This window comes from Eleutherodactylus coqui, chromosome 11, assembly GCF_035609145.1.
Source record: "Eleutherodactylus coqui strain aEleCoq1 chromosome 11, aEleCoq1.hap1, whole genome shotgun sequence".
NCBI lineage: Eukaryota > Metazoa > Chordata > Amphibia > Anura > Eleutherodactylidae > Eleutherodactylus > Eleutherodactylus coqui.
The window spans coordinates 72,410,289-72,423,062 of record NC_089847.1 but is presented as its reverse complement, the minus strand read 5'-3'; the positions used below and the strand labels follow the sequence as shown (position 1 = coordinate 72,423,062).

The 12,774-nt window shown below is 45.8% G+C and overlaps 1 protein-coding gene across 3 annotated transcripts in view; it reads right to left on the bottom strand.

Moving 5' to 3' along the window:
* Positions 1-12,774, bottom strand: part of SIPA1 (signal-induced proliferation-associated 1) — a 104,489-nt gene that overhangs the window by 49,647 nt on the left and 42,068 nt on the right. The window lies entirely within an intron of this gene.

Below are 12,774 nucleotides of genomic sequence, written 5' to 3'. Positions count from 1 at the left end.
CACTGAGATCCAACCCCCCTCTCAGGACACAGGCACTACCGTCTCCTGGCCTGCACCCACACCCTCACCTCCGCTGTGCACGGCCCCATCCATCAATGTCTGTCAGCGCACCGTCCAGCCGTCGCTAGCGCAAGTGTTGGAGCGCAAGTGCAAGTACGCCGCCACGCACCCGCACGCTCAAGCGTTAAACGTGCACATAGCCAAATTTATCAGCCTGGAGATGCTGCCGTATAGGCTTGTGGAAACGGAGACTTTCAAAGGTATGATGGCGGCAGTGGCCCCGCGCTACTCAGTTCCCAGTCGCCACTACTTTTCCCGATGTGCCGTCCCAGCCCTGCACGACCACGTCTCCCGCAACATTGTACGCGCCCTCACCAACGCGGTTACTGCCAAGGTCCACTTAACAACGGACACGTGGACAAGCACAGGCGGGCAGGGCCACTATATCTCCCTGACGGCACATTGGGTGAATTTAGTGGAGGCTGGGACAGAGTCAGAGCCTGGGACCGCTCACGTTCTACCCACCCCCAGAATTGCGGGCCCCAGCTCGGTGGTGGTGTCTGCGGCGGTGTATGCTTCCTCCACTAAACCATCCTCCTCCTCCTCCTCCTACGCAACCTCTGTCTCGCAATCAAGATGTGTCAGCAGCAGCACGTCGTCAGCAGTCGGTGTCGCACGGCGTGGCAGCACAGCGGTGGGCAAGCGTCAGCAGGCCGTGCTGAAACTACTCAGCTTAGGAGAGAAGAGGCACACGGCCCACGAACTGCTGCAGGGTCTGAGAGAGCAGACCGACCGCTGGCTTGCGCCGCTGAGCCTCCAACCGGGCATGGTCGTGTGTGACAACGGCCGTAACCTGGTGGCGGCTCTGCAGCTCGGCAGCCTCACGCACGTGCCATGCCTGGCCCACGTCTTTAATTTGGTGGTTCAGCGCTTTCTGAAAAGCTACCCACGCTTGTCAGACCTGCTCGGAAAGGTGCGCCGGCTCTGCGCACATTTCCGCAAGTCCCACACGGACGCTGCCACCCTGCGCACCCTGCAACATCGGTTTCATCTGCCAGTGCACCGACTGCTGTGCGACGTGCCCACACGGTGGAACTCTACGCTCCACATGTTGGCCAGGCTCTATGAGCAGCGTAGAGCTATAGTGGTGTGAAGGTATATATATATATTGCCATATGTGTTTTTTATGCTTTTATACCTATATGCAAGTTTTATTCAATTCCAAATGAGAAAAAACTTAAATGTCGCCTTAAATCAGATATGCCAAGGCTTTGCAAGAAGATGTTCTAGAAGTTCAGAGAAGATACCGAACCAGACGCAAGGACGCATGTACTTGGCCGATTTCCCAGAAGCGCTGGAACAAGATATCAAGATGTTCAAATGTATATGACTGTTATATGATTTTCACTGTCTCAGTCCGCAAATCCGGACTGCCCATATATGGTTATAAGCCCATCACCCCCTAGTGGTGAGAGGGCAGAGGGTATAAGATCTCATCTAATCTGTAATAAAGTGCGCAGTTTTTTTCTCCCGTGTGAGGAGCTAGACCAGACTCCTGTGTGTGGTGTCTCTTCTTACGGCCGGCAACGGGGCAAGTGGGGTGGACCGGATTGGTGTTGCACTTAGAATTTTTAACCCTCATAAATGGCGCAACCAACTGGGGCGGTAAAATCGGAGCTTACAGCGCAATTCACCCGGATCCACGCTACTGAGAAACCGTCCTACTGCAAACCGAGCCTGATCAACTCACTTAGAACTCCAGGTAAGACAAACATATATTTATGTTGTGTTTTACACTGCGAAGTCTTGCAGCAGGACTGACTATCTGTGGTTTGTGACCGGACGGGTTGGGTTAAGAGTTCTACACGGTAACTCGTGTGGGCTCCGGGTTTGCCGTCATGGACCACTGACCGTGATATGCGCACCAATGGCTCACCCAGAAACTAGTCTGTAGTCTATTTGTTGTTGAAGTCCGTAGTGTTTTAGCGATAGTGGAGATTGTTTGATTGTTTGTTGTATCTGCAGAATTTTTTTTCTCTCTTACTTTTCATTTGGTCTCACAGAAGGAGGAACCCTCGGTTAGTTTAGTTGTTAATGGTTTAGAGGAGAGGGAAGCACTCTGTAAGACAGGTCCCATTGACGAAGGAACCCTCGGTTAGTTTAGTTTAGTAGTTAATGGTTTAGCTGAGGAGAGGGATGTACTCTTTGGGACTGGTTCCATAAGAAGAAGATGCCTTCGGTTGTATTGCCATATATAAGGGGCTGACAATTCGGGTCAGAAGGATTCACTCTATGGAGCGTGTTATTATTTTTATTATTGTTGATGTTCTAATATGCGTAAGATCTTATTAAAGAAGATAGAGCCCCTCAAGGGCTGCCGCCGTGTGGATGAATCTGTAAAATGTAAGAAAGCTAATGAAAATGTGTGACACCGACCCGCATGGCAAATTACAAAATGGTGTCTGGGAGGAGGTCTTTAGGACCGAGAGGTGCCTTGGAAGACCAAGGTTTGCTAGAAGCAGAGAGAGAGACAGTCAGAGTAAGTTACGTATATACACATTATTTGTTTAAGAAAGTGTCCGTAAGTGAAATGTTGAAAAGTACAGTAAGTGATCAAGAGGGCGTCAGGAGAGTGTCTATTGAAGGTTATATTGGCAGTTAGGTAGGGGAGAGAAGTACAATGCACGTGATTTGTTGGCAAAGAAAGGAAGAAAATGTGTATAATACAAGATAGATAATAGATAATATGTATAATCCATACTAGGTGGATATATATGTGTATATATATATACTGTATGTGCAAATAGTTAACAGCTTGCTCTTAGGGGAGAAGAGGTTGTTGACATATAGCTGCGACTCTGTGTAGCCTTCCAACGTCAGGAAGATAACAGCGAGAGAGAAAATGTAATAACATCCTTGGTTAATATCTTGGCTTGCTTGCAATGAATTGAAATGAATTTAATTAGTTATACTGTCTTAGTAGGCAGGGAAATATAGTAATTTCTAATGTATATTCTTACTTATACAGGGGTTGAAAATGAATGTTGCAAGGTCCCAGCATATGTGTTAATTATGATTTCAAAATGTTTTTTCAATAGTTTGAGCTCAAAATTATTCAGTATGTGTTTCATAGTCGCGGAGAGATAAGAGGTTTGTTTTAAAAAAGGGTGGGGGCTTTCAGAACTCACTCCAAATTCAGGGTCACAGAAACTAAATACTTCAGCGTTTAATACAGCATATAATAGCTTCAGTAGATAAGAAATATAGAATGTATCAGCAAACTTTTTTTCACATAATTTGTCAAAAATAGCGCTCATTCACAATCTCATCTCAATAGAATTATGTATTTTATAAAAATTATAGCACTCACCTCGGTGTTTTTCAGCTGATGTATGTATGTTTGTCAAACTTTTTTTTTGTCCGTGCATCTGTGTGTACTGGTACACCTTCAAGGGGGGCGACGGAGCAGGCTTGGGAGCATGGATGGATGTGAGTTAGTGACCCGTGTTCAAGCTGTGGTGGAATGTGTGATGTGGAAATTGACTGGGGGTAAAAGTCCTACCCCATGCATGGGACTTTGCTTGGTTGAGATGTGGACGTGTAGACGGTTAAGCTGAAATTAAGTTGAGAAGACGGACGCAATGTGCCAATATTGAAGGGGTGGAGCTAGATGATGTAATAGTACGTAATAATGTTTCATCCCTCCTGCACAAGGGAGGGGGGAGAATTTTGAGCAGCTAGTTTTTTTTGTTTGTTTTTTTTTTTTTTTTCTCCTGTCTGAGATTTGATAAGAAATTGCAGGCAGGAACAGACTAATAATGAATTCACTTAAAGGGATATCACATTTCAAATATTAATAGATGTTTTGTAGATTATTCTTCCCCGTTGTAACTCATGTTTCTGTTATTGGTGTTAACATCTTACAGGCCTTATCTGCATCCATCAAATCTTTTTACAATGTTGTACTACCTTGAAACCGGGTGCTCTTGTTCCAATTGCGTACCCTGTTTCAAAGGGGGGGAGGAATAGGCGTAGGTGATCTAGGTATTGCAAGTCAGCCATTTTAGGTATTGCAAATCAGCCATTTTTAAATTTTTTGCAAGTCATTTTTACATTTTTAAATTTTTTGCAACAAGGTTCTGATCTTTTTGAAATAGAATATCAGCCTGATTGTCTAGCAGTGATGCAACAAGAAAATTTAAGTTTTAAAAAAAAAAAGTTACTCAAAGCCCTTGTTAATAATGCATATTTTGAGTTGTTTTTTATAGATGGTACCCAAGGTGATTGACGACTCCACACTGGATATACGGTGGTTACACAACAAGATGTCCCAAAAAGCAGAATGTCTCCGCATGTCGCAGTACAAGAAGCGGAACTAAAAGCACTCACAGAGGCGTGTAGAGTGGAGGAAGGTAAGACGGCAAACATTTACACTGACTCCCGGTATGCATTTGGCATAGCTCATGATTACGGCCCAACATGGAAGGCCAGACAGTTTTTTACCTCAGCAGGACAGCCAATTAAGAATGATGCAGCGGTGCAGTCTCATGGAGACCCTACTTCTACCTGACAAAGTGGAAAGCTCACACCAATTCCTACACCGGAGAAACAAGAGGCAACGCCATCACAGACCACACAGCAAAAGCAGCGGCCCTCAAGCCGTGGAAGAAAGAAGAAAAGAAGAATTTGATAATTTTGGACTTTGACTACACTTGGACTTTGATAACAACTTGACCTTTGATAAAAACTTGAACTTTGATTTGAACTTGGCCTTTGATATGCTAAAGACTTTACAGTTAAGAAAAAGACAAATGGACTAAAAAGGGACGGCGTATGGTGAACAGTCAACAGAACTTGTTTACCATAGTCCCTGTGCCTCATAATGGCCCAGCTGACGCACGAAAAGACGCACCTCTTAAAGCAGTAATGATGTCGATGCTTGAACAAGGACGAGTGGCTCCTTGGTTTTCTGTAGCTGCTGCATCATTTGTCCAGTTTTGCATGATCTTTGCCGTAAAGCAACAGGGCAGAAGTAAAATTTGCCACATCACACTTGCCTAGACCACTCTACCCATTTCAGGGATTGCAAATTGGCTACACTCAGCTCCTACTTGTTGGGAAGCATGAATATGTGCTTGTTGTTGATGTTAATGTTTTTCAGGTTGGAGACCTACTCTGTTACCAAAGTAAATAAGCAGGTAACCGTACAGAAGCTCATGAATGAGGTAATCTGCAGATATGGGGTACCGGAAGTGATTGAGTCAAACAAAGGTACACACTTCACAGGTGAAATAATGCAACACATCATGTCTGTTTTGGGTATTTTCCAGGCTTTTCACACACCCTACCATCCGCGGAGTAGGGGGAAAGTAGATACAAAAGGCAATAGAGGAAACGGGTAAATCTTGAATTGAGTGTCTTTCATTAGTTTTTTTCCTTAGGAGGATACATGCCACAGTATCAGAGTTTGGTGAATGATTTTCTTGTTAATTTTGTCATAGGCTCCTCCAAGGAATTGTTAGTAAGGTATTCTGTAGTCTCTGCTTTTCTCTCAGGTCCTACAGATGAGTGTCACAATCTAAAACCAGGTGACAGGGTCTATGTGAAAAAGTTTGAGCGAGAAACCCGGTTTAAAGGTCCTTACCAGATGTTGTTCACCACCCCAACTGCAGTCAAGCTCGAAGGAAAGCCCACTTGGATCCACACTTCGCACTGAAAGAACTAATGATCCTGCATATCCTTTACATGCTATAATGTGGTACAATTCCTCTAACACACACCTTTGACTACTGTACACTAGCCCCCTGTTTCAGAACAAATTAATACAATCGAATGTGCAATATGTAGACTACACTGAGGGTGAGAATCCAACACCGCATCGTGCTAAGAGAGAAGTTAACGTTCAAGATGGTAACTTTGACCCACATGTATCAATAGGAGTGCCAAGGGGGGTGCCAGATGAATTTAATTCTAGAGATCAGGTTAAAGTAGGTTTTGAGTCCTTATTTGCTTTTGTCACTGTTAATAATAATGTAGATTGGATGAATTATATCTTTTACAATCAGCAGAGGTTTGTAAACTACACCAGAGATGCTTTGCAAGGTTTAGCGGACCAATTAGGGCCCACTGCATCCATGGCCCTAAAGTGGCCCTGGATATGATTTTAGCAGAAAGAGGTGGGGTATGTAATTTCTTGTATGTGTATTATCCCTTTGATCAAAAAGAATATGAGTAAGGGACTGGATAATGTGACACCAACGTTTCCCTTGTTTGAAAAAGATGAAGAGCCAGTTCCGATAATGCCAACCACGTACGTTACCAGAAGAATGGAGAGATGGACTAGTACTGTGTCTGCCTCAGTCTCATAAGATGGACTGTCAGTGGACTTCCCATTTGCCTAGGGAAAGTGCAGAAGACCTTAGGTTCCGGCGAGGGCACACCCTGTGGGGTGTTAACTTGTACAGATAGAGGGTATGGAGGCCCGGAAATAAGCCCAGGGAATCCATGGCCTCCTTCTGAGGTGAGGTAGGGATCCCCTCCCTTTTATGAGTAGGGACTTACGAGCAGTGGAGAAACCCTGACGCAAGGGAGAGACGACCGAGGAAGAGTGCAAAGTCTGATGCTTGATCTCCATATTAAGTTTTTTAGGGGGGTTTGTGAGGGTATATATATATATTGCCATATGTGTTTTTTATGCTTTTATACCTATATGCAAGTTTTATTCAATTCCAAATGAGAAAAAACTTAAATGTCGCCTTAAATTAGATATGCCAAGGCTTTGCAAGAAGATGTTCTAGAAGTTCAGAGAAGATACCGAACCAGACGCAAGGACGCATGTACTTGGCCGATTTCCCAGAAGCGCTGGAACAAGATATCAAGATGTTCAAATGTATATGACTGTTATATGATTTTCACTGTCTCAGTCCGCAAATCCGGACTGCCCATATATGGTTATAAGCCCATCACCCCCTAGTGGTGAGAGGGCAGAGGGTATAAGATCTCATGTAATCTGTAATAAAGTGCGCAGTTTTTTTCTCCCGTGTGAGGAGCTAGACCAGACTCCTGTGTGTGGTGTCTCTTCTTACGGCCGGCAACGGGGCAAGTGGGGTGGGCCGGATTGGTGTTGCACTTAGAATTTTTAACCCTCATAGTGGAATACCAACTCAAACATGGGCGGCGCAGTGGGAGTCAGCCTCCTCAATTCTTTACAGAAGAGTGGGCCTGGTTGGCAGACATCTACCAGGTCCTTGGAAACTTTGAGGAGTCTACCCAGATGGTGAGCGGCGATGCTGCAATCATTAGCGTCACCATTCCTCTGCTATGCATCTTGAGAAGTTCCCTGCAAAGCATAAAGGCAGACGCTTTGCGCTCGGAAACACAGGCGGGGGAAGACAGTATGTCGCTGGATAGTCAGAGCACCCTCCTGTCTATATCTCAACGCGTTGAGGAGGAGGAGGAGGAGGTGGAGGGGCATGAGGAGGAGGGGGAAGAGACAGCTTGGCCCACTGCTGAGGGTACCCATGCTGTTTGCCTGTCATCCTTTCAGCGTGTATGGCCTGAGGAGGAGGAGGAGGAGGAGGATCCTGAAAGTGATCTTCCTAGTGAGGACAGCCATGTGTTGCGTACAGGTACCCTGGCACACATGGCTGACTTCATGTTAGGATGCCTTTCTCGTGACCCTCGCGTTACACGTATTCTGGCCACTACGGATTACTGGGTGTACACACTGCTCGACCCACGGTATAAGGAGAACCTTTCCACTCTCATACCCGAAGAGGAAAGGGGTTCGAGAGTGATGCTATACCACAGGACCCTGGCGGACAAACTGATGGTAAAATTCCCATCCGACAGCGCTAGTGGCCGTAGGCGCAGTTCCGAGGGCCAGGTAGCAGGGGAGGCTCAGAGATCAGGCAGCATGTACAGCACAGGCAGGGGAACACTCTCAGGCCTTTGACAGCTTTCTGGCTCCCCAGCAAGACTGTGTCACCGCTCCCCAGTCAAGGCTGAGTCGACAGGAGCACTGTAAAAGGATGGTGAGGGAGTACGTAGCCGATCGCACGACCGTCCTCCGTGACGCCTCTGCCCCCTACAACTACTGGGTGTCGAAGCTGGACACGTGGCCTGAACTCGCGCTGTATGCCCTGGAGGTGCTTGCTTGTCCTGCGGCTAGCGTCTTGTCAGAGAGGGTGTTTAGTGCGGCTGGGGGAATCATCACGGATAAGCGTACCCGCCTGTCAACCGACAGTGCCGACAGGCTTACACTCATCAAGATGAACAAAGCCTGGATTTCCCCAGACTTCTCTTCTCCACCAGCGGACAGCAGCGATACCTAAACAATACGTAGGCTGCACCCGCGGATGGAAGCATTGTTCTCTATCACCATCAAAAACGGGGACCTTTTAGCTTCATCAATCTGTGTATAATATTCATCCTCCTCCTCCTGCTCTTCCTCCTGAAACCTGGCGTAATCACGCCGAACGGGCAATTTTTCTTAGGCCCACAAGGCTCAGTCATATAATTTTTGTAAACAATTAAAGCGTTGAAACTTTCACCTGAACCAATTTTTATTTTAACTGGGCTGCCTCCAGGCCTAGTTACAAATTAAGCCACATTAACCAAAGCGATTAATGGGTTTCACCTGCCCTCTTGGTTGGGCATGGGCAATTTTTCTGAGGTACATTAGTACTGTTGGTACACCAATTTTTTGGGGACCTCGCCTACAGTGTAATCCAATTAATTTTTTGCCCACCTGCATTAAAGCTGACGTTACATCAGCTGTGTTGGGCACTGCAATGGGATATATTTATGTACCGCCAGTGGGTTCCAGGGAGCCACCCATGCTGTGGGTCCACAGGGAGTTGTAACTGCATGTGTCTACTTCTAAAGAACCCCAGTCTGACTGGGGCATGCAGTGTGGGCCGAAGCCCACCTGCATTTAATCGGACGTTACCTCAGCTGTGATGGGCACTGCAATGGGTTACATTTATGTACAGCCGGTGGGTTCCAGGGAGCCACCCATGCTGTGGGTGCACACGGAATTCCCATTGCGGAGTTGTACCTGCCTGTGACTATTTATAAAAAAACGCGGTCTGACTGGGGCATGCAGACACCTTGACAGAATGAATAGTGTGTGGCACATAGGTTCCCCATTGCTATGCCCACGTGTGCAGCTCCTGATGGAGGTGGCACAGGATTGGATTTCTCATTGCTTTTGTACAGCATTGTGGGCTATCGCCCCGCCCCTTTTAAAGAGGGTCGCTGCCTAGCCATGCCAACCCTCTGCAGTGTGTGTCTGCGGTTCCTCCTCATGGCAGACGCACTTATAAATAGACATGAGGGTGGTGTGGCATGAGTGCAGCTGAAGGCTGCGCAGGGACACTTTGGTGTGCGCTGTGGACACTGCGTTGTGCGCGCGCGCGCGGGGGGGGGGGGGGGGGGGGTTGGGCAGCATGTAACCCAGGAGAAGTGGCAGCGGAGTGTCATGCAGGCAGTGATTGTGCTTTGTTGGAGGTAGTGTGGTGCTTAGCTAAGGTATGCATTGCTAATGAGAGCTTTTCAGAAGTAAAAGTTGTTGGGAGGGGGGGGGGCCCACTCTTGACGCTATTGTGGCTTAATAGTGGGACCTGGGAACTTGAGATGCAGCCCAACATGTAGCCCCTCGCCTGCCCTATCCGTTGCTGTGTCGTTCCCATCACTTTCTTGAATTGCCCAGATTTTCACAAATGAAAACCTTAGTGAGCATCGGCGATATACAAAAATGCTCGGGTCGCCCATTGACTTCAATGGGGTTCGTTACTCGAAACGAACCCTTGAGCATCGCGATAATTTCGTCCCGAGTAACGAGCACCCGAGCATTTTGGTGCTCGCTCATCTCTAGTATCTACCCTACTTGAGGAAATAATTAAATGAAAATTCAGTTCATCAGCAGGTAACTCCCGGCTTTGTTTCCCACCTTCTACAAATTACAAATTGGTTGAGCAACTAGCAATTAGCAAATATTGCTGCAGACTGATAACTACCGTGTTTACCCGATAATATGCCCTACCCCAATAATAAGCCCTACTCCGATTTACCCTGGGGGGAGGGGGAAGGGAGGGGCTTGAAATATAAGCCCTCCCAAAAAAATAAGCCTTAATTAGGGTACATGTAAAAAAAAAACCAAAACAATGATATCATTCAACGAATCGCTGTGATTGGTTAATCAAGCACCGATTCTCATTGGCTGATGTGGCTCTCGATTAACCAATCAGAGCATTAGTTTGCTAGAGGCGGGGTATTCAAGCTTCACTTCCAGGAAGAACTGTTCTGTCAGCGTGAAGGAGCTTGGCAACCTGCAGCAGCACCGCAGGTCATTGCAAGGGACCTGAACGCCAGCTGCTAGGTAAGTATTATTACGCACCCCCCGAAAATAAGACACTGTGGCTCTTTTGAGGCAAAAATTAATACAAGACAGTGTCTCATTTTGGGGGAAACACAGTACTAAGGTTAATTTCACATCAGATTATCTTTAATACATGAACAAGCATTGCTAATGAATGGTGGCAGAGTGGTCAGGGAGTTATCCAGTTCATAAGTAAGCGACTGTCTTTTTACATGGAACGATATGTCGTTTGGTCTTCTGCATACAGAAACTGAACAACGAATGAGAAGTGAAAACCGTCTCGCTCATTATTCAGTCAGGGCATTTACACTGAACAATAACCACTCAGATTCTCAATGTCTCTTTGACATTATCGGGCTGCCGTGATGCAATTACAGAGGGCCAATGGGTTGCCATGGCAACTGGATGCTAGAGAATACTGTCTGGGTGTACTATTGCTTATGATCATTATTATTAGCAATAATGCATTGCAAAAATGAAAAGGTAAAGAAAAATGGGCCAAAAAATAATAATTTTGCTTACTTCCCCCTCTAAGAAAAAAAATAAAAAATTAAAAAGCCACATCCGTAACAACCTGTACAATAAATTAAACACACTTTTCATCCTGCACAGGGAATGCTATAAAGTAAATGTATAAAATAGTGCCAAAATGCTTTTTTTGTTCATTTTGCTTCACAAAAAATGCAATAAAACTTTAAAAAATCCATATGTACACCAAAATGGTACCAACAACAAAATCTATAGCCCTCAAGTAGCTCCATACATGGAAAAATAAAAAAGTTATGGGACTTTTAATGCAGCGATGCAAAAATATAAATAATTTCCAAAAAAGGGTTTCTACTGTGCAAAAGTGCAAAAATCTAATTCTTCTTCTTCTTCCTCCTCCTCCTCCTACAGAAGAATGAAGGTGGCTCAGTGGTTAGCACTGTTGCTTTGCAAAGCTGTGGTGTTAGGGCTCAGTCACACGGGTGACGATACGTGTAGATTAGCGGCAATACGCATGTATTTCCGCGCAGAAAAACGCTTGCACCGCAGACGTCCGTACTTGAAAAAAAAACAAAACATATGGGTGGCAATGGAGCTGGTTATGCGGATTTTCGTCCGCACACAGTGCGGGCATTTTTCCGTGCAGAAATACGTGCGGATCGTCGCCCGTGTGACTGAGCCCTTATATTCAAATCTGACCAAGTACAAGGTCTGTATGTGCTCCCTGTATTTGTGTTGGTTTCTTCTTCATAATAAGAATCACCTTTATTTATATAGTGCATACATTTTCAAGAAGAGGAATAGGTACTGTATGGCAGTCCTAGGTGTATTGGTTAAGTTTCGGTTGGGTTCAATCTAAATAGGACCAACCAAAACTTTGCTCAACATTAATTTCAAGACCACTAGTGTTTTTCAATGGAAACATATGCAAGAAAAATGGCCATAGATATGCAGTGACTTTTGGCCTAATGATCTTTATAGTCTTTAACCCTTTCCAATCCACTGTCTAAACTCTGAAGACATTATCATTTAAGGATGTATAGTTCCCATGTTGGAAGACGCCTGTCGGGGTTCTCTTGCTGTATATTGCCAGCCTCTCTGCTGTCTGAGCCTATCCAACGTGTCACCTCATGCAGGATTGGCTTTAGCCAGCATATAGTGCCGTTGTATAACGGTAGAAAAAAAGAGTAATCCCCCCTAGGAAAACCAGGATACAAATTGGATTGGAAAGGGTTAAATTCAATGGAAACCCCTGAATTCGTCACTGATATGCACAGACATGATTACCTATGAGATGCAAGATACCCTACTATGTGTGAGCAATACCGTGTTTTCCCGATAATAAGACCAACCCTGATAAGAAGGCCTACCCCGGTTTTCAGGGGAGGCTTAAAATATAAGCCGTCCTGAAAATACGCCCTAGCTAACCTGCATTAAAAAAATCAATACTCACCTGGTCTGCGACGTCCTGATGCCTCGCGATGGTCTCTGGCGGCACTGTGGCAAACAGAAGTGTCCTCCGTGCTGACATCTCGGCTTCTCTCTGGTGACAGGGCTTTGAATACCCTGGCTCCAGCAAAGCGAGCGCTGTGATTGGTTCGAGCGCCAGCCAATCACAGCCGGCGCTCGATCATTCACAGGCATTCAGTGAATGACATCACTGAATGGCTGTCATTGGTTCATCGATGTCAGCGCGGAGGACACTGCAGCTTGCCACAGCGCCACCGGAGACCATCGCGAGGCATCGAGACGCCGTGAATCAGGTGAGTACAAGCCCATCCTAGCCAAAAATAAGACACTGTGCCATTTTTGGGGGCAAAAATTAATACAAGACAGTGTCTTATTTTAGGGGAAACACAGTAATACTAGACATCCTAGATCTCTGATTTATTTTCCCCACAAAAGAG